Genomic DNA, 22,517 nt, shown 5'->3' on the forward strand with positions numbered 1-22,517 from the left:
CTCTTTCATGTTCTTTACAATGAAAAAAAAGATCAAAGAAGCAGAAGCCACAGCACAAATCTGATCTTGAACTGGTTGTTTTCTGTGATCTCAGTGAGAAACAACTCCATGGGTCCAGCTGTGTCAGTTGGTGATTGGCCTGGAAATGAATATTTCCCTGACACTCAGTTGTGCTCTGCTGTGGGAGTGGAAAAGCCAGTCTCTTGCAACATGTGGCTGCAGTCAACAGGAAAAAGTCTTCAAGGGGCAAAATAGTTAGTTACTCACACCCCTTACCAAGACTCTCCTCACAGCTTTTAGAGAGAAGTCTGGTTTTATTTTATCTTACATGCATTAATAAAGGAATTCTATTTTATATTAAAATACCAGCATTTCTTAAATAGCACTCCATCATGTGGTAACAAATAAATAGATAAATCAAAGATTTAAATATCACATGAAAGAATGCAGCTGAAGAAATGTAGTCTTCCTTGATGTTTATTTTCATTTTTGTAGGCACTTATCATTATTTGAATTGATGTATTAGTCCTGTTCATGTGTTTACCAATGGAGAAAGTTGTTCACAGTTGCCATTATATGAAGCAGATATTAAACAAATCAATGGAAAACAGGAACTGCTGCTTTTCATATGTTTGTTTCTGGGTTTATGGTGTTTTCTCTTTAGTTAAATTTTACACAGTCTTTCAGAGTTTTCTTTGACTTTCTTACAGTGCTCCCATTTATATATATATATATATATATATATATATATATATATATATATATATATATATAACAATATATGGAATACTAGGAGAAGAGACCCTTTACATTCCATTAAAATCAGTTCAGTTTGATTCAGTTGCTCAGTCATGTCTGACTTTTTGTCATCACATGGACTGCACCACGCCAGGCTTCCCTATCCATCACCAACTCCTGGAGCTTGCTCAAACTCATGTCCATAGAGTCAGTGATGTCATCCAACCATCTCATCCTCTGTTGTCCCCTTCAACTCCTGCCTTCAGTCTTGCCTAGCATCAGGGTCTTTTCAAATGAGTCAGTTCTTCGCATCAGGCGGCCAAAATATCAGAGTTTCAGCTTCAGTATCAGTCCTTCCGATGAATATTCAGGACTGATTTCCTTTAGGATGGACTGGTTTGTTCTCCTTGCAGTCCAGGGGACTTTCAAGAGTCATCTACAACACCACAGTTCAAAAACATCAGTTCTTCGGTGCTCAGCTTTCTTTATGGTCCAAATCTCACATCCATACATGACTACTGGAAAGACCGTACCTTTGACCAGATGGACCTTTGACCAGATGGACCTTTGTTGGCAAGGTAATGTCTCTGGTTTTTAATATGCTATCTAGGTTGGTCATAGGTTTTCTTCCAAGGAGCAAGTGTCTTGATTTCATGGCTGCAGTCACCATCTGCAGTGATTTTGGAGTCCAAGAAAATATAGTCTGTCACTGTTTCCATTGTTGCCCCATCTATTTGCCATGGAATGATGGGACTGGATGCCATTATCTTAGTCTTTTGAATGTTGAGTTCTAAGCCAACTTTTTCCCTCTCCTCTTTGAATTTCAAGAGGCTCTTCAATTCCTCTTCACTTTTTGCCATAAAGGTGGTATCATCTGCATATGTGAGATTATTGATATTTCTCCCAGCAATCTTGATTCCAGCCTGTGCTTCATCCACCCTGGCATTTCACATGATGTACTCTGCATATAAATTAAATAAACAGGGTGGCAATATACAGCCTTGATTTATTCCTTTCCTGATTTGGAACCAGTCTATTGTTTCATGTCTGGTTCTAACTGCTGATTCTTGACCTGCATACAGATTTCTCAAGAGACAAGTAAGGTGATCTGGTGTCCCCATCTCTTTAAGAATTTCCCACAGTTGGTTGTGATCTATATAGTCAAAGGCTTTGGCATAGTCAATAAAACAGAAGTAGATGTTTTGCTGGAATTCTTTTTCTGTGATCTAATGAATGCTGGCAATTTGGTCTCTTGTTCTTCTGCCTTTTCTAAAGCCAGCTTGAACATCTAGAAGTTCTTAATTCACATACTGTTGAAGCCTCACTTGGAGAATTTTTAGCATAACTTCACTAGTGTGTGAAATAAGTACAATTATGCAATAGTTTGAATATTCTTTGACACTGCCTTTCTTTGGGATTGGAATGAAAACTGATCTTTTCCAGTGCTGTGGCCACTGCTGAGGTTTCCAAATTTGTTAGCATATTGAATGCAGCACTTTCACAGCATCATCTTTTAGGATTTGAAAGAGCTTAGCTGGAATTCCATCACCTCCACTAGCTCTGTTCATAGTGATGCTGCCTAAGGCCCCCTTGACTTCACATTCCAGGATGTCTGGCTCTAGGTGAGTGATCACACCATCATGGTTATCTGGGTCATTAAGATAAATTTTGTATAGTTCTTCTGTGTATTCTTGCCACCTCTTCTTAATATCTTCTGCCTCTGTTAGGTTTGTACCATTTCTGTCCTTTATTGTGCCAATCTTTGCATGAAATATTCCCTTGGCATCTCTAATTTACTTGAAGGGCTCTCTAGTTTTTCCCATTCTATTGTTTTCTCCTATTTCTTTGCATTGATCACTGAGGAAGGCTTTCTTATCTCTCCTTGCTGTTCTTCAGAACTCTTCATTCAGGTAGGTATATCTTTCCTTTTCTCCTTTTCCTTTAGCTTCTCTTCTATTCACAGCTATTTGTAAGGCCTCCTCCGACAACCATTTTGCCTTTTTTCCTTTCTTTTTCTTGGGGATGGTTTTGATGCCTGCATCCTGTACAATGTTATGAACCACTGTCCATAGTTGTTCAGGCACTCTGTCTTTCAGATCTAATCCCCTGAATCTATTTGTCACTTCCACTGGATAACTGTAAGGGATTTGATTTAGGGCATATCTGAATGGTCTAGTAGTTTTTCCTACTTTCTTAAATTTAAGTCTGAATTTGGCAATAAGGCATTCATGATCTTAGCCACAGTATGTTCCTGGTCTTGTTTTTGCTGACTGTATGGAGCTTCTCCATCTTTGGCTGCAAAGAATATAGTCAATCTGATTTCGATATTGACCATCTGGTGATGTCCATGTATAGAATCGTCTCTTGTGTTGTTAGAAGAGGGTGTTTGTTATGACCAGCGAGTTCTCTTGGCAAAATTCTGTTAGCCTTTGCCCTGCTTCATTTTTTCTCCAAGGCCAAATTTGCCTATTTCTCCAGGTATCTCTTGACTTCCTACCTTTGCGTTCCAGTCTGCTATAATGAAAAGGACATCTATTTTAGGTGTTAGTTCTAGGTCTTGTAAGTCTTCACAGAACCGTCCAACCTCAGCTTCTAATGCATTAGTGGTAGGGACATAGACTTGAATTACTGTGATATTAAATAGTTGGCCTTGGAAATGAATAGAGATCATTCTGTCATTTTTGAGATTGAACCTAAGTACTGCATTTCGGAGTCTTTTGTTGACTGAGGGCTACTCCATTTATTCTAAGGGATTCTTGCCCACAGTAGTAGATATAATGGTCATCTCAATTAAATTCACTGATTCCAGTTCGTTTTAGTTCACTGATTTCTAAAATGTTGATGTTCACTCTTGCCATCTCCTGTGTGATCACTTCCAATTTACCTTGATTCATGGACCTAACATTCCAGGTTCCTATGTAATGTTGAAATTAAAATCAGAGCCATCTCAAAATCAGTAATCATCTTTCACTGTGAAATACAGTAACTAATATTCCAAATATTTCAATTATAGAAATAGTCTCTCTCTTTAAATCATTTGATATAATGTAATCTCTTGAACCACAGATACCACCACTTTGATAGATTTTTCTTAAGTTTTTCTGTTTATTTATTTATTTTTATCAAATCCTTCTTTTTTACCTGCTCTTCCAAGGTTAGGACTCTGGAGTTATTTTATCTCCTTTGTCACCTACATTTTCTGTGAAGATGACTTCATAAACTTTATACAGTTTCTCTTTGTCTCCATTCCTCCTGTCCATGTCCTTACCTTCTTCACTTCCTTTCCTTGCTGCCCCTCATTAAACTTCCACATTTCCATTGGTTACTGGAGCATCGATTTGTTACTTGTTGAATATTATTCTAGGTCTAGCTGAGAGGAGCCCAGAGATGAGTGGGATTTACCCCTGTGCTCAACTCGTGTATGTTAAACAGACCTGTAAACCAATAACCCTATGTGTGCGTGTGCATGCTCAGTCCCGTCTGACTCTTTGTGACCCCACTGACTGTAGCCCACCAGGCTTCTCTGTCCATGGGATTCTCCAGGCAAGAATACTGGAGTGGGTTGCCATTTCCTCCTCTAGGGGATCTTCCCAACCCAGGGATTGAACCTATGTCTCTCGAGTCTCCTCCATTGGCATACAAGCTCTTTATGAGCTGAGACATTGCGGAAGCCCCAGTAGCCCTGTAGTGGCCGATAGAAGTGCACACAGGGGACAGCTTTGGGGAGACTGAGGAAGCTGTAGCCAGTGTCTGTGAATGTGGAAGTGGTCAGGAGCATCCTTAGAGCTGACAAGCTTGCAGGGTCTGTTGAATGAGAGCAGGTTTTCACCAGGAAAAAGAGGGCACAGGGCACTTGGGGTTAAGGAGAGGGATCTATGCCGAGCAGCCTCTGTACAGCACAGTTGGGAAAGATGACTGCTTCAGAATGACTGCATCTTCAGCAGAGCAGTCACCATGAGGACCCTGCAGGCTACAGCCTGTGAGTCCTGTATTTAAAGTTCTCCTGGGCCATGTGGAAGCCGAAGGCCATCAGAGTGAGGCTGGCACTGAGGAGATGAGTTCAAGGGTGACTGCATGGACATAAGAGCCAAGAGGGGATCACAGGTTAGGGCCCTGTTTCCCCTCAGCCCACTCATCTCCAGTCTAGCATCAGTGACAGGCTCTGCGTCCCCCACCTCGCAGCACTGGTGTCACAGTGTCACCCTGCTCCCCTACCTGCAGTGGGCTCTGCCTCATCCAGCCAGCAGATGCTGATGCTGTGGTTTCTGTGTCCTGTGCATTAGTACAGGTGTGGAGACATAGTGATAAGCAAGCAAAGCCTGTAGTAAGGGCTCATCTTCTTGTGAGGGTGGGCAGTCACTGAATAGCAAACATGTAAATGGATAGTACCCTGGGTAGCAGTGAGTGGTGTTGAGAACGAAGAGAGCCGGTTTGTGGATAGAGTGGCTCTGTGCTGCTTCACACTGAAGGGATTGCAAGGAAGGGCTCAGTGGGAAGTCATAGCTGCAGGGGTCTGGACGAAGTGATGGGGCATGAACCACGAGGGGCTGTGTGAAGAGGCCTCAGAAGAGGCTGAAGCAGGAGTCTGTGTCCTGCTCTGAGGCATCATCAGCACTGGGTGGACTTTAACTCGCTGAGGGTGGACAGCATCGCCTTGAAAGCGACTTTACAGAGAAAAGCACTCTGGAGCTCAGTGCCTTCCGAAATGTGTGGATTGGAGGAGCAATGAGTCAGAGCCAGCAGGAGAACCGACAAGTATCACTGGTGAGGAAAGAGAAAGCTGACCGGAGAGATCTGAAAGTCAGAAAGCCGTGTGCCCAGAGAGAGGGGGTGTTCAGCTGTGCTGTGTCAGCCCAGTATGTGATCTTAGACTCCGTGGCTCACCACTAAGTGCACCTATCGTCTCCCAGTGTCCAGTGACCAGGGTTTGAGTGTAGCTAGTCTCCAAATACAATCACGCTGGGGTTAGAGACTCAACATGGGAAGTTTGCGAGGACACGATTCAGTCCACAGCAGACATAGAGCATAGGGAAATGATGTCATCAAAAAACCTTAAAAGTTTTAAATGGCAGCACAATGTTATCCTGAATGTCCATAGTGCAATTTTAAACCAATGATTCATATTTGGATATGTAATCTGTTTTTTTTTTTTTTTTTTTTTTAATGTAACACTGTTGTGGGCATTCCTGTGCATGAAATCTATTGATGTGACTTATTTCTTTAAATCCTGCTTAGGTTAAGGGATATCAGTGATTTAGGCTTTGATAAATATTGTTGAGTGGGCCTCCCAGAAGGGCTGCCATGAGGTGTTGCTGACTGGAAAACAGAATGCCTGTGCCATGTGTGCCAACATTTGACTCGGTTGAAATTCCCAAATAGATGCTAAAGTGACTCAAGACAGTGTTCTTGAGAGTCCATTAGTGAAAACCTACATTCATTAGCTGTGTCATGATATAGTCAGCTCTTGGAGGATTCAGCAAAGGAGAAAAGAAAGAACCTTCTCCGTTGAAAGGATTGAGGGGTGATTTACTTTACAATGGCGCTATTTGCAGAAACAGCTAATTATCTTTCATGTGCCCACTGCGCACATTCCCCAGATCCCTGCCAAGATGGAGAAGCACAGAGCCAGGAGTGAGTCACTGGAGTGTAAGGAGATGAGACAGTTTGCAGGAAGACTCACAGTGATTCTTAGCAATGAGTAAACTCAGATAACTCAGGAGTTTCATTCAGCTGGATCTGTATTTCTAAATTCAGTTGACATCTGAAGATTTTCATGTGGAACAGAAAACCTGGTGGCTTTGTTTTATATTGTGATGAGAACTATCATTGTCAGCATCAGAGTGAACTGTCACACAATTTATTATGTCATTAAGGTAATATCCAGCCACACCCTAAGCCCACAGTCAGGAGAAGGGCTGACCCAGAGTGTACACCGGGGCATGAACTGATGGTCATCCCAGAATTACCTCACCACAGCCTGTGAGCTTATACATTAAAACACCAGGTTCCTGACTTGCCAAGGGTCATTTCTCTCTGAGGAGTTTACTAGATAGCTGTGCTCACAGGTCTCTGTAGGAATCTGAACCTGATTCAGAATCAGAATGTGTCTAGTGAGTCAGATGTGTCTTCCCTAGAGCTTCCCTGGAAAATCACTGCTCTAGTAAGTGTAACATCTCACCTGGCCATCAGTTTATTAAAGTATTGCTGTATTTTCAAAACTACAATTGAGTTCATGAGAGGACAGGTAACATAAATGGGATCATTAAAAATTAAGAGGCACAAGCAGAAACCTGATTTTGGTCTTGTGAATTAGCAATCCAATTGTTGCTTAGGTATTGATTTATAGAGGCCAGCCCCCCTCCACAGTACAAAACTGAGTTAATAGCTGTGTCTCATTAAAATAGTAATCACCTCTTGGCATTAAATCAATAAGCTGTTCCTTACAAGGAATGCTTTTAAATATTATCAATAATTTAAACTTGGAATCTAACTCTAAAGGCTGCAATATTGGCAGTTACATCTAAATGCCAGCTGCTGGCAGACAAAATTTTGGTCAGGTTACCAATATACTCTTGTAATTCTTTTAAAGCCAATTTCCCTAAAATGTGCTCTACGGAAATTAATCTTATGACATTAACTATTCAGGATATACTTATTACCTTATTGCTTTTTTTTTCTGGTCTGTTTTTTGGATTATTTTCATTGATGTTTAATTGACTTAACAACATTATATTAGTTCAGGAATATGACATAGTTATTCAATATTTTTATATATTACAAATTGATCACCTCTAGAAGTCTAGTTACTGTCTGTTAGCATACAAAGCTATTACAGTGTATTGACTGTGTTCCTCACACAGTGCATTTCATCCCCATGACTCATTTGGTTTAAAATTTGTGCCATTTCACCTCCCTCACCTAGTTCACTCACCCTCTAGCCCTTTCTCCTGTGGCAGCCACCTCACACGACACTTTCTGTTTTGTGTTTATTTACTTGTTTCAGGTTTTTTTAGATTCCACATATAAAAATGGTATTTATCTTCCTCTGTCTGACTTACTTCAGCAAGCATAATAGATCCTAGGTCTCTAGGTCGATCCATGCTGTTGTTGCAAATGGCAAGATTCAATTCTTTTTTATGGCTGAGCTGTATTCCATTGCATATCTATACCACAACTTCTGTATCCATTTATCTACTGACAGGCACTTGACTTGCTTCCATATCTTGGCTATTATAAATAATGCTTTAATGAACCCCAGAGTGAACATATCTCTTCTAACTAGCATTTTTATTTTCTTTGAAAAAAAAAAAACAAAAAAACAAAAGTCAATTTGCTGGATCTTCTATTTTTAATTTTTTGAGGACACTTACTGTTTTCTAAAGAAGTTGCACCAATTTACATTCCAACCAATAGCTTTTTCTCCACATCCTCACCGGCACTTGTTATTTGTTTTCTTTTTGATAAAAGTCATTCTGACAAGTAAGAAGTCGTGTCTCACTGAGATTTTGATCTGCATTCTATGGTGATTAATGATATTGAGCATCTTTTCATATGCCTGTTGACCATCTATATCTTTGAAAAAATATCTAGTCAGATTCTTTGCCAATTATTTAAACTGGTTGCTTTTTACCCACATTAAGTTGCATGAGTTTTTCGTATATTTTGAATGTGTTGGTGGTTTAGTTGCTAAATCATGTCTGACTCTTGCGACCCCATGGACAGAGGAGCCTGGCAGGCTACAGTTCATATAAACTCATTACTGAATATATCGTTTGTAAACATCTCTCCTATTCAGTAGGCAGCCTTTTCTTTTGTTGATGGCTTACTTCATTGTGCAAAAACTTTTTAGTCTGATAAGGTGGTCCCTTTTCTTTATTTTTGTTTTATTTTTCTTTACTTTTTGTTTCCATTGCCTGAGGACATGTATCCAAAAAAAAATATTGCCAAGACTGATGTCAGAGAGAATACTGCTCATGTTTTCTTCTAGAAGTTTTTGGGCTTCAGGTCTTAGGTTTAAGTCATTAATCCACTTTGAATTTGTTTATGTATATGGTGCGGGAAAGTAATCCAGTTTGATTATTCTGCAAGTATTAACAGTTATCCGGTTTTTCCTACACCATTTATTGAAGAGACTGTCTTTTCCCATTGTGTGTATTTGCCTCTTTTATTATATTCTTATTTCTCCTCTTGACAATTCACAAGGCTTTGGTTTACTCCTAGAAACTGATAAGAAACTGTGGTAAAGTTGTATGTGATGTAAGTGTGAACGGAATGCTTGTGTTTCTTGTGGATAAAGTCAGTTTCTGTGTATAGTTTTCTCTCTCTCTCTTCTGAGCACTCATAGGACTTCATTTTTGCTGTCTGCATTTAGACCAGTCTCCAGAATGTTGAGATTGCCAGAGAAGTGACCTCCGAGAAAGGAAAACATTGCTCCAGCTAAGTTCAGGTAAGACCCTTGCTTTCTGATACGTCATTGTGAGTAAAGTTATTGCTCTGTTGGAGAATCTTATTTATCACCTACTTAGAATTTCCCAACATCAGCTGTTGTGTGTGTTCACTTCATGTTGTGCAAAGCCCAGTCTGCAGGATTTCAAAGTGCCATGCCCTGCAAACTCTGACTGGAGTCCTAGAAAGGTCATGTACTATAAATGAAGAGGGGGACAAAGGTGGCCATAAAGGGAGTGATGGATACTCGCTGAGGGTGACTGTTCCTTGCCCCAGCACACCTTCTGGAATCACAATTTTGTTATTAAAATAACCCTGGATACATCTCAAGCATGTATCTCCCTTCTTAGGAATGTATCTTTGAAATTCAAGCAGTGTGTCTGAATTGATACTGTTTGGGGAGAGGATGAAGGAGGAGAAGTGCTACGCTGGGTCTGTAACACAGCCTGCCGGCATTCCTGCTTTCACGTGGGGTACTTAAACCTACAGGTCTTGGCAGGCACTGCTCACGCAGCCTTGACCTATAGAATGCCACCTGTGCCTCCAACTTGCTTGTCCACATTTAAAGCAGAGCTGGCTTCGCATTTGAATGGGAAATGGCCCTATGAGCAAAAGGATACTGGGTGGCCACTGTGCAGGCTGCCTTTCCAGCCGGGCCCTGCCTTGCCTGGTGCCAACCACCCTGCCCCCTGAACTAACAAGGTCCAACCTTCCTGGGCATTTTCCTTCTAATTGACAAGGCAAGGTTGCTGTAATATAAACACTAAACATCTGAACTGATGAGTGTGATCGCTGCTTTTCTGTGACTTTGAAGATGTCTGAGACATGGGCTTGTACTCCTCCAGACTTGTGATTTCCCTCCAGACTTGTGATTCATATTCCTGCCCTTTCAGGTGTATTTGTGATGTTAGAGCCACTGGCTTCCCTAGTGAAGCATCCCTACTTCTAGTTTTGCTGACTATGTTGTCTGTCATGAAAAAAATGACACAATTATCAAAGGTCGAGAAGCTTAGTTCTGCTTCCAAGACTGACTTTGTATTCAGGCAATTTTCTTAATGTTTCCTAACTCTGACCTGCTCTCCAAATGCCTTGCTTACAAGAGGGTCTGATGACTTTGCCACCACCAACAGAAGGTGCGATTCCTGGAGCTGGCGTCTGGGGTTGCTGATTGATAGCTGCTGTAGAAATGAGGATGCTGATTTATGTTACAATTTTTACTTTTTCTTCTTTGTTTGTTTCCATGAGAATTTGAAGGAAGAAACTCTAGTTTCTCTTTGTGAGCCCAAGATCTACCATCATGCTTAGATGTACAAGGTCCCAATAAGTATTTCAGAAAATTTAATAAATTAGTGGAACTGTTTCTGGAGTTGCATTCCATGCATTTCAAAGACATTATCCTGTCCTTCAGGGACAAATTTCTGTCTCGCCTGCTTTGGTCTTGACAATCCCACCTCTCCCTGTTCGGAAAATACGGTCAAGAGATTGTTGGGTAATTCTGGCCGCTGAAGACTATTGGTGTCCTTTCAGGGCTTAAAACAGTTGTGTTGTGTTGGCATCAGTGTCTGGTTGTGAAGGAGATTCACAGCAAAGTCTTGAGATTGTTGTGAGGTACCTTTACTGATAAAAGAATAACCACAAGTTCTAACGTAAAATCTCACCAACGTGATCACTCTAAATGCTGAGTACAGTGTCACACTGCACGATGAAGTGGAGGAACGTGAAGCATGGCGGCCAGGCTGGTAGAGGCCATTGTGCCATCCTGTGCATGTGGACCTGGCTCTCCTGCCTCCCATGTCCACTCAGCTCCCACTCCTGCACCAAGGCTGCCTGTCCTGCCTGTGGCTGGAATAGTCCTGGTGGTGCCCACCCTGATCTCCCGGTGTAAGCTTCTGCTGCGGTCAGTGCCCGGTCTCCAGATGTGCCTCAGTGCTCCCTTCTGCTCCCGTCTGTAGCTCAGCCCCTGCTGTTCCCACAGAGCAGGAGTCATCAAAGTCCAGCTGGTCCAACCACCAGGCTTCCTGAGAGAAGGCAGAGATGCTGGTACTAAGCCCACTGCAAGGGGTCCAGGCTCCCTGGGCAGACATTAACCATGAGACAGGGGCAGCTCTGGCTTCCTGGGAGGGAAAACCCCATACTCACAGGGCCATGAATGGAGAGCAGCCCCGCTGGCTTTGTCCATACAGGACCCGCTCTGTGCGGTGAGTTCCACAGGGTTTCCCAAAGGCACCATGTCAGGAGGTCACCATAGAGCGTCACACAGATGAATGCTCACGGGAAACACTCCAGGGGCTTCACCTGCTCTCCCCTCCCCTCCTCTTGCTATGCTTCTGCAAACCACTGGTTTTTAGTCATCTCTACAGTTTTGCCTTTCCCCAAATGTCCAATGTTTAAGCCTTTTTAGCTGACTTCTTTCACTGAACAATACCTACTTAAGATTCATCATGTCCTTTTGTGGCTTGATAGATGGTTTTTTAAAGCTGAATCACATGCCACTCTATAGATTTACATTTATTCATCCGTCTGTTTGTTCACTCACCTCGGAAGGAAATTAGGAAGAAAGCTTTTATAAACATTCAGGTGCAGGCTTAATACGTTTTTGAACCATTTGGTTGAAAACCTAGTAGCGCAATAGCTGCATCCATGGTAAGAATGTGGACAGTTTTGTAAGAAGCCGGGAAACTCATCCAGTTCCTGCCAGCAGCTGGTGGTGTCAGCTTTAACACTTTATGCTTATTTTTAATATTTAACTTTTATAATATCTTCATAGAATTAGGAACCAAAACATTTACAAGACACTTTAAAATATGCTCTCAGAGTAAGTAGAGACATTTTCTTCCAAAATAAAAGTTTATTAACACTTTCCCCAGAGAAGGCAATGGCAACCCACTCCAGTACTCTTGCCTGGAAAATCCCATGGACGAAGGAGCCTGGTAGGCTGCAGTCCATGGGGTCGCCAAGAGTCGGGCACGACTGAACGACTTCACTTTCACTTTTCACTTTAATGCATTGGAGAAGGAAATGGCAACCCACTCCAGTACTCTTGCCTGGAGAATCCCAGGGATGGGGGAGCCTGGTGGGCGGCTGTCTATGGGGTCGCACAGAGTCGGACATGACTGAAGGGACTTAGCAGCAACACTTTCCCAGCCATATAGGCATTATGAACAATATTTGGTAGGGGACACTAATGTCACAAGGCTGAAAACAGAAAATTGAAGTAGTTGTAATTTATGCAAGTCCTATGAGGAAAAGTTTAAGTGGCCATGGGAGATGCCTGCCCCTTCCCCCTCTTCCCCTCTTTTTCTCTCTCTTTCCACACACATGCACACACACACACACACACACACACACACACACACACACACACACTTACATGCACATTCTCACACACGAAGTCTCACATTCACACTCATTCACTCACACATACTTTCTCACACACTGAGAACCTTAAGGACATTTTAGGTGCTTGCCTAATATATAAGTTTTGTGGTTAACAAATTAGAAAATGCAATTAAAAATAATGCAAATTAACACACAAATGAGCAGATCCAATACGAAGCTTCTTCAAATCACAGCGTATGCTTTGTCAGTGTTTATTCCACATCTTCCTCGACTTCTTTGTGATGTTCAACCATAGCATTGGACATTTCTTGCTTCTAATTGTCCATAAAGTCTATAACCATCCTCTCTTACTGTCTTTTCACCTGTTTTCTGATAATAGCTTTGTTGCTTATGTCTGGATCTATTTCTGCTTCATCATTAAATCACATCTTTCCTCAATGCCGTGAACTCCGTGTGGTACTAATTATTCAGGGAATCCTCTTCCGTCTATGAAAAGCCTTCTTACCATGTAAGACCCGAACATAAACCGGATCACCATGCACAGATTTCTCAGGTGCCATAATCCTAATTAAGTACATTTTTTCCATAGTTACATTTGTCTATTTTCCCTACCCAAGTGTGAAGTATTTGCTTTATTTCTGGTAGTCTTTGTCCAGTCCTAGTTCCTGGGTGTGTGCACTGAGCCTACAGGCTGACACCGCCGGAAGTGGCTGCCCTGGACCAGGTGGCCTCTTAACCTGTCTCAGACATGTGCCCTCCCCTTCCCCCAGTCTCCATGCTCACCTCTCTGCTCCCGGCACCCCTCAGATACTGCGTCTGGCTCTTTGAACTCGACCCTTCTGTTTGGTTTTCATAATGGACGTTAACATTAATGTGACCCCTGGTCCTTTTAATTGTCTTGATATAATTCCAGCATCTTTGCCTTTGCCCGAACTAAAGCCCCAGGAACCACCCTCTGGCACACAGTTTCCTGCTCCACCCACACAAACAGACAGAGGGCACTCAGTGGGTCATCGGGTGCTGGTTACATAGTGTACATTCTATTTGTTTAGTTGAATTGAGGTGAACTGGTATTTATAGAGTCACTGCTTCAACAAGTCACCATTTTGAGGATTTAAAGAGGAAAATAGCACTAGTCTAATGGACAATGGTTAACAGCTTTCTTACGTCTTTTTAAATGTGGTTGCTAGTAAGCCTATAAAAATGATTAAAGGCAAGCAAATGATGTGTGCTTTCATTGGTAAGAATGAAGCTCTGAACAGCGTCTCCCTCTGTGTTGGAGCTCCAGGACTGGCTGACCTGTCACATCACGTGAACTGACCACATAGCTGGAAGGGTCTCCTGGAGCTCGTGCTGAGCCTGCTTTTCTGAGCCCAACTCAAATTTAACAGCTCTTAACCCTCATTAGGTATGTGTTTATTCCAGAACCCAGAGAGGGCCCAGCAGGAGTAATGCAGGGGGCCAGAAGCAACGCCTGTCCTTTACTGTGAAGAGGACTGGTGACGGTCTTTCCATACCTGGATACTAGAAACTTGGGGGGAGCACACTGAATGCGCCTCAGATAAGATGGTTTAAGGGTGATATTAACGGAATGGAAATATTTGCTCATTGTTAGCCCATGTCTTTAGTGTGCTTTCTAGAATATTCTTAGCTATCATAGCTTGTTGTTGTTCAATCACTAAGTCACGTCCGACTCTTTGTGACCCCATGAACTGCAGCGTGCCAAGCTTGCCTGTCCTTCACTGTCTCCCAGAGTTTGTTCAGATTCATGTCCTTTGAGTCAGTGATGCCACCCAACCATCTCATCTTCTATCACCCCCCTTCTTCTCCTGCCCTCAGTCTCTCCCAGCATCAGGGTCTTTTCTAATCAATCAGCTCTTTGCTTCAGAGGGCCAAAGTATTGACACTTCAGCTTCAGCATCAGTCCTTCCAATGAATATTCAAGTTTCATTTCCTTTAGGATTGGCTGGTTTGATATCCTTGCTGTCCTAGAGGCTCTCAAAAGTCTTCTCCAGCACCACAGATATCATAGGTTAGTGTTTCTCAAACTAGGGCATGCATCAGAACCACTTGGACTGCTGGTCCCAACTCAGGCTTCTAGGCCCCAGCACAGAGCTTCCGGTTCAGTGAGTTGGTTGGAGCCTGAGAATTTGCATTGCTCAGAGTTTCCAGGGTTGCTGAGACAGGGAGCACCTTTAGAAAACTACCAGAGGCCAAGATGGCTGACTTATGTTGGGAAGCAAGTTGTAAGTTGACTCTGCTGTGACTTGTCACTGATATCTGTCTGTTTTATTTTTGAGTGTGTTCTGTGGGTAAGGGGAACTGACAACAGTCACACTCCAGGTACCAGTTTCTCTGTAAAACCCTGCCTGAACTCCTGCATTATGTCTGTGTGTGCCATTTACACAACGGATTCAAGCATTCCATACCTTTCAGAAGAGACGCAATTTTAGTATGAATGTTGAATATTCTATGCACAAAATATAATATCTTTACAAAAAGTATAAAGATAAACAGAAAAGATTTCAAACTACCATCAGTAGCAGATCTAAGAATTGAACTGAGGTTAGTTGAATCTTAATTCTAAATTCTTTCCTGAGTTAAATTCTAATACAACCTAATTTCATCTTGAGTACATTTGAGTGAAGGTTATTTTGTGAACAGTGGGCAACATTTGATTATGTTTTGAGCAGTTTGTATTTCTAAAATTAAATGATCCTGCACAGTTATTTTTCTGCTTTCATACATTCATTCATCAATTCAGCAAGTGTTTGTTGAATACCCACTGTGTACTCAAAGATGGATAAGGTACACATCACAGCCTCTGTGGAGCCCATGCAGTCTGGTGGTTTGTAACTGAGTCTTTACGGGGGAAAGGCATGCTTTCTGCTTCTGATTCTTCTTAGAACCATTCTGTATTTCATTGTATACGATGCTGTGTGTACTGCACAATTCAGCTGTTCTGTGTTTTATAGTCATCACCTTCTTTGACTGAGGAGGTCATTCAGAAGAAAAAGCAGTAAGACTCATGTTTCATGTTTTCTGCTCTTAAAACTACAATTCAGATTTATTTTTATTCAAAGTGTCAAATTTTTAAAAAGTAAAGAAATTGGGTCAGCCAAAACACTTGTTTGGGTTTTTCCATAAGATGTTACAGAAAAAGCTGGATGAATGTTGGGCCAATTCAATATTTACAGTTTTCTCCAAAGGATATCTTTCTCTGTCACAAATTTAAATGGCTGTTAAAGCAACCGACCCACTCTTCTAAAGTAAGGGGCGGTAGTTGTGTGCAAGTCAAATCAAGCGCTTGCACACTTCAGTCATGGATCACTTTGGTAGCATCCTTTAGCGGATGCCTGCTTCCAGTCTGTTGGAAATGCCTGGCACCAGTTGATTTAAATTATTTCTCTTTGAGGAAAGACATAAGACTCGGCTGTAACTGAGGAACATGTCCTGATTCACAGGGATGTTTTATTCTGTTTGAAAACCTAGGAAAAGCATAGTAACTGCAAGTACTCTTCTTGTTTTTTTCTGTACCACTTATCTTTTAAAGTGGTCTTGTTTCAGTAGAGCATCTTCACACTCTTACAGAGGATCGTAAGCCACATTAGCACGTCCTGTCTTATCCCCAAAGGCGGCGGAGTCTGCCCATGTCAGAGGAGCAGGCTGGTCTGTTCGGGCAGGAGCTATTTGTAAGGCAGCATCGCAGGCCAAGTGAGGAGCCCGCCACCTGTTCCCTCCTGCAGCCCATGCGGCCAGGCAGCCAGAGAGTCTGCAGAAGAAAAGGTGGAGTGACAAGATAATGAGAGTGAATTGGGCTTAGGTAGAATGGTGCAATTACATTACAAACAGCCTGCCTTCCTGTGCCAATAAGCCATGCTGGGTTACAGTGCTTTCTAGATAAGCAGTTTGTTATTTTTTTCATTACTGCTCTTTTCCCCAAATTTTACCATTTCAGAATTTTCCTGTTTTCATCTGTCTTGCAATATGTCATAAATACTCTTTCTTTCTTTAAACTTGCAGTTTTATGGGACTTTTTGATTAAAAACATTAGGCTGGCTTTTTTTTTTTTTAATATTGTGGTGATTTTCCAAGAAACAAAAGCCTCTCTGATGTCAAACTACCTGCATTATACGCAGCTGCTTGGTGATGGTGAGAAAACTGAAATTTTCCTCTAAAAATCCCATTTCTTCTCCTTTTGTTTCATCAGAACCAACACTGTAGGACATGGGAGAACAATGCTCTGTGGATCTTTGTTCATTTTGAAGCATCCAGTTGAGTTTTGGGCTCTGGTTGCTCCCATTATTCAGTCTATTCACTAGAGTGCAGTTTGAGAGTTTGGCAGGTCACTTTTGCTGTCATTGGTTAATTAAGTGCATATTATTTTGAAAACCCCATGCCTTTAATACAGAATTATGAGATGAACCTATTCTGGGGATGAGACCAGTGACACAAATTACTATTATGTATTGGTCTCCCCTGGTGACTCAGTTGGTAAAGAATCTGCCTGCAATGCAGGAGACCTATGTTCAATCCCTGAGTGTGGAAGATCCCCTGGAGAAGGGAATGGTAACCCACTCCAGTATTCTTGCCAGGGGAATCCCATGGAGAGCAAAGCCTGGTGGGCCACAGTCCACGGGGTCGTGAAGAGTTGGACACAGCTGAGAGACTAACACTTTTATTTGTCCTCAGTGATTTAAAAGAAAACCCTGTTTGTTTTCTGTGATGAAAAACAATAATTTTGACCTAAAATATGCTTGATTCATAAAATGTGCATCAGTTTCCAATTTGATAAGTTATTCAAGAAATACCTAGGACAGCTGGTGTACCAAAGTGGATGAATTTTAGTTTAGATTTTAGGAAAAAAAATGGATTCAGCATGCCAAGACATAAATGTCTGTATATGTACATCTTTGATTTGAATTCCTTTATTAATTTATATAATCCTCTTAGTAACAGTAAGTTTCAGCTACTATCATGGCAGCAAAATTGGTCTAGAATTTCATTTTCAGACTTTGCTTTAGCTATCTATCACTTTATCACTTTAGTTATCTATACACTTAATATCTGTGTATTAAGTTAGCACTAACTTAATGTCTTCTGGTAACTCGTATTTATTGTCTCCAGTGCTGCAGGTCAGGAATCTGAGTGCAGCCAGCTGGCCCCCTGCAGGGCTTCTCAAGGTTTCATCTTAAGGCAACCAGGAGTGGTGTCTTGTCCAAAACTCTCCATGTTGTTTGCAATCCAATTTGTTTCTGAGTTACTCACTCTGGACCTCTCTCTTGAGCCAATTAGATCATTTTAAAATGGAATCTATTAATTTAAGCCACTTAAAACTACAGAAGTAAGGAAGATAGAGAACATTCATCACAGTGAAGGTAGCTGATACGGGAAGAGTTCTGAGAGACGCAGAGGTGTCTCTGGGGTTAAGGTGAGCTGTAAATGCAGCAGCTGCTTAGGAAGCACTGCAGCAAACAGAAAAGTGGGAGAAATCATGCGGACATTTATTGGTGGAGGAATTTCTTCCATTGCATTGCTTTGAAAATGCTTTTAGCTCTTATAATGTTGGAGCTCAGACCAATGCATTCCAGACTAGTCAAAGGGTGGACTTATTTTCAAGGTCTTCAGAAAATGCACAGGCTAAAGCTATCATGTAGCCTTTATGTGGCTGTCCCTCCTGATCAAATGAGAGGACCCACTCCTGGAAAGTAAAAGCAAGATTCTTGTGGGGTTTCTAATCAGGACAGTCATCATTTGTGATGATCATAATGGAGTAGGTTGGCATGCCCTCCTCTAGGGGATCTTCCTGACCCAGAGGTTGAACTTACATCTCTTACGTCTCCTGCTTTGGTAGGTGGGCTCTTTACTACTAGCACATTAAGAATACATGGAATCTAGATCAGGTATTTTTCTAATCATGCTCTTGAATGTTCCAAATTCCGTAAAAGCTTTATTTCAGAACAGGGTCAAATACTGCCTATTTCAGGGACATAGTCTAATCATTTTTAGAGTACTGACAGATATTTGGTAAAATGTTAACTACCTCATAGTGTGTTAACATTGTTTATGATCTTCTTCAGACTTCTGTTTTCTCTTTGATTTTTAGCAACCTAGAGTGTCATTTAAATGACTTCAAACAAACATCATAGTGTAAGAATGTTTCTGTGTAATACAGGTCCTGTCCTTATTCAGATCTGGGATGGGTCTTCTCTAGCAAGAAATCTGATATACTGTGTGTGTCTGTGTGTCCACGCCGGTGTGCATGTGTCCACGGCAGTGTGTGTGTGGGTCTGTGTTCATGCCAATATGTATGTGTGGATGTCCACACCACTGAACTTATAACTGTTTATGAGATGAGAGGATAAGGAGCAGATGAGTAGTGTGAGCTCACTAATCAAACTAGGGTCTAATTGGATAACGTTAAGGAAGGATTTTCTACTTGCTATTGTTGAAAGATAAACTGAGACATACTAAATATTTCAAGAATGTATATCACCCCAAAATTACTTCCATTCAGGAGTGATTTAGAGCCACCAACAGGAGCCCAAGAGACACAGGAAATCCTGAGGCTGGCTGGTGTACCACTGGTGTATTTGGGAAAGGCCGAGGCAGTTTACGATTGGCTGTCCTTGGGTTTTGATTTCTTAACCTTGAGACATTTCAGCCTGAGGTTTGTGTTTGCTTACATAGGCTGCTAAGGCACTAGAGCCGCCTCAGTCTGATGGCCCCTCATTTAAGTCACTTAACTGCTCTCAGATTGGTGGTTTAGTCATTAAGTTGTGTCCAACTCTTGTGACCCCGTGAACTATAGCCTATAGTCCATGGGATTTCCCAGGCAAGAATACTGGAGTGGGTAGCCATTTTCTTCTCCAGGGAATCTTCCTGACCCAGGGATCGAACCCAGGTCTCCTGCATTTCAGGTGGATTCTTTACTGTCTGAGCCAACAGGGAAGCCCTCTCAGTTTAAGGGTGTAGCTTTTCCTGTTCATGACTCAGGAACTTCAGGAGAGACACTGATCATTAAATATTTTGATCATTAAATATTTTGAGCACATTGAGCAGTGCAGACATGAGAGAATGTTTTATATTAAATAAGTGGCATACTGAAAGAAACTTGAGCATTGAAAACAGGAAGAAAGGAGAAATAAATGAATCTGTAGATTCATACCTTATTGTAAAAAATTTTGACTTAAAATCTCTCTTAATGTTTTATGAAAAGGTCACATTTAGTCATGTTTTTCTTCTATTTTATTATATTATATTTTCATGATTATATTATGATATTATTGCTACATCAGGATGGAGAACAGATATAAAGAAGATGAGAAAGAAGTAGGTCAAAGGCAAAGAAAGTAAAATAAATGATATGGTTTTGTACAAACTTCAAGTGTGCATGAACTGCTTTAATAGTCAACAGTCCAATGGGTTAACAGAATGATGCAAATCAGAATTATAAAAATAAATAACTTAGCAGTTAAATGTTTCCTTTACCAAAGGACTTGCTATTATGCTTTCTTAAGTTTCCCTGAGTCATGGTTTCCCTTTGAAGACCTTGAACTATTTGAACATAGATAATAGAATCCAGGGTGTCCCTGATGGCTCAGAGGGTAAAGAACCCATCTGCAATGTGGGAGACTCGGGTTTGATCCCTGGGACAGGAAGATCTCCTGGAGGAGGGCATGGCAACCCACTCCAGTGTTCTTATCTGGAGAATCTCACGGACAGAGGAGCCTGGCAGGCTACAGTCCATGGGGTCGCAAAGACTGGGACATGACTAAACAACTAATATTTTCACTTTCAATATGGTTCTCAGATGGGAGTAGAGACTGTCCAGGGGTCAGGGTCCACATTCACATCTGAGTAAGCAGAGCTCTCCTAGCTGAGAAAAGCTCCTTATGTTCTCCTTGCTCTAATCACAGGCTCTGAGGTGAGGGAAAATGTGCTTGCATCCCAATGAGAGCATGATTTCTCTTTTGTGTTTTGTTCTTGGTTGCTTTCTTTTCTAAGAAAGTTCTGAAGAGTGAAAGATCTTTTAACTTGAATAGGCTTCTCTCTAGAATATCCATCCAAAGCTATCATCTGAGTATGAAGTGGCATTCATAAAATTTACTCTTCTGGTTAATTTCTTTTGCTAGAGGAAAATTTTTAATTGGTGTATAACATTGTGTGAGTTTAAGGTGAACAAGCTGATGATCTGATAGATTTATGTATGATCACCAGTGTAGGGTAAGCTAACATTCATCTCATCACTTAATTAACATTTCTGTCTTCATAGTGGGAACTTTTAAGATCTAATGTCTTGCAAGTTTAAGATATATTTTACAGAACTGTTAACTATAAACAGTGTGTATTAATTAGACCTCAAGAATTTACTCATCTTCTAAGTTTCTACACTTGACTAACATCTCCTCGGTTCTCTCTGCCCCCAGCCCCGGGTAACTACCATTCTATTCTGTTTCTATGAGTTTGGCTTTTTTATGTTTACTTATAAGTGATAGCATGCAACATATATCTTTCTCTGACTTCTATCACAGTATAGCCTAATGACCTGATGACCTAATCTAATGACTGTGACTTGCACAATATGACCTAATGGACCATCCGTATTATTGCAGATGGCAAGATTTCTATATTTCTTGTGGCTTGATAATATTTTATTGTGTATATAAAAGCTTTTCTTTATCTATTTATCCATTTATGGACACTTAGGTTTCCTCATTTTGGCTGTTGTGAGTGATGCTTCAGTAAACATGGGATATCCTGTTATCCTCTTTACATTTCATTTGTGTGCACACCCAATAGTGGGATTGCTGGATCATATTGTAGTCCAATTATTAATTTTGTGAGGAATCCCTATTTATTTTCCATAGTGGCTGCACTCATTTACATCCCCACCAGCAGTGAACAAAGAGTCCCCTATCTCCCTGTCTCGTACACTTGTTACTGCTCTCCTTTTTTATAGTAAACATTCCAACAACTGTGAGGTGATACCTCGATGTGGTTTCATTTGCATTTATCTGATCATTAGTGATGTGACTATTGATGTGCAAGGACTTACTAGTGCCACTTTATAATTTTCAGAATATTTTGTGGTATAAGTACTTTTCTTCTTATAGTTTCTACCCTTGTGAGTTGGTGATTTTCCACAAGGCAATTGCAATCTGCAATAACTAAATATATCTTAGCATATTGAGTAATAGATAGGCAAGTAGATGATAGATTTGATGAATAGATAGATGATAAGAGATAGATCTTGATACATATAGAGACAGAGACATAAGTTATATGTATGTATGTGGTTATATGTATATATGTTTTATATATACAAATGAGTTTATATATATGGTTGTACATATATATTGTGTATATATATATGTAATATGCTTTTTTGCTAAAGTAAGCTTTCTGTCAATTTCTAATATTTAAGAAAATGCTTAGTAGCATAGAGATTCTCTCTCTCCATCTACTACTTTTATTTTTATCAAGCATTTTCACATCTACTTGCCATACATAGCTCCCCCCCCAAATTTTCTCTTTCCTCTCCATTCTCTTCCACACTGAATAAAAAAGCTGAAGACACTTTCATCCTAATAATCCAAGACAGATAACATTCTTCAACTTGCCTGACTTGCATAAGGGGAGAATAGAGGCAGCTCAGGTAAGAAGAACAGATAACTTGAAGGTTGCTTCTGGAAAGTTCTGATTGACCTGTACCACTTATGATGGTTTTGGTTTTTAACATTTGTGCATCTTTGTTTTTATAAACTGTGTCTTTCAGTTTTCATAAGAACCCCATACCCTCAGCAATTCTATGAATGTAGTTGTTAGCTGTAAAACAGCAAAGCAAGTTTCTATCCTGGCCTTCTAGGTATCTCAATGCTTTTTCTTTGACACTTGGTCAAGACACTTGTGGATATTGATCAACTTGAGTGAGATGCTCTAGGACTCTATGGAAGTAATTTACTAGTAAAATTCCACCAATGGCAGCATCTGAA

The 22,517-nt window shown here is 40.9% G+C and overlaps 1 protein-coding gene across 1 annotated transcript in view; it reads left to right on the forward strand.

Moving 5' to 3' along the window:
• The first annotated feature begins 9,125 nt into the window (after nucleotides 1–9,125).
• Nucleotides 9,126–22,517, forward strand: part of SNTG1 (syntrophin gamma 1) — a 260,259-nt gene continuing 246,867 nt past the window's right edge. Inside the window, exon 1 of the mRNA XM_052651830.1 lies at nucleotides 9,126–9,184. The gene's annotated coding sequence lies outside the window, so the exon portion shown is untranslated. The remainder of the gene's footprint in view (nucleotides 9,185–22,517) is intronic.

Source organism: Budorcas taxicolor, chromosome 14 (genome assembly GCF_023091745.1).
Source record: "Budorcas taxicolor isolate Tak-1 chromosome 14, Takin1.1, whole genome shotgun sequence".
In the NCBI taxonomy this organism is placed as follows: Eukaryota; Metazoa; Chordata; class Mammalia; order Artiodactyla; family Bovidae; genus Budorcas; species Budorcas taxicolor.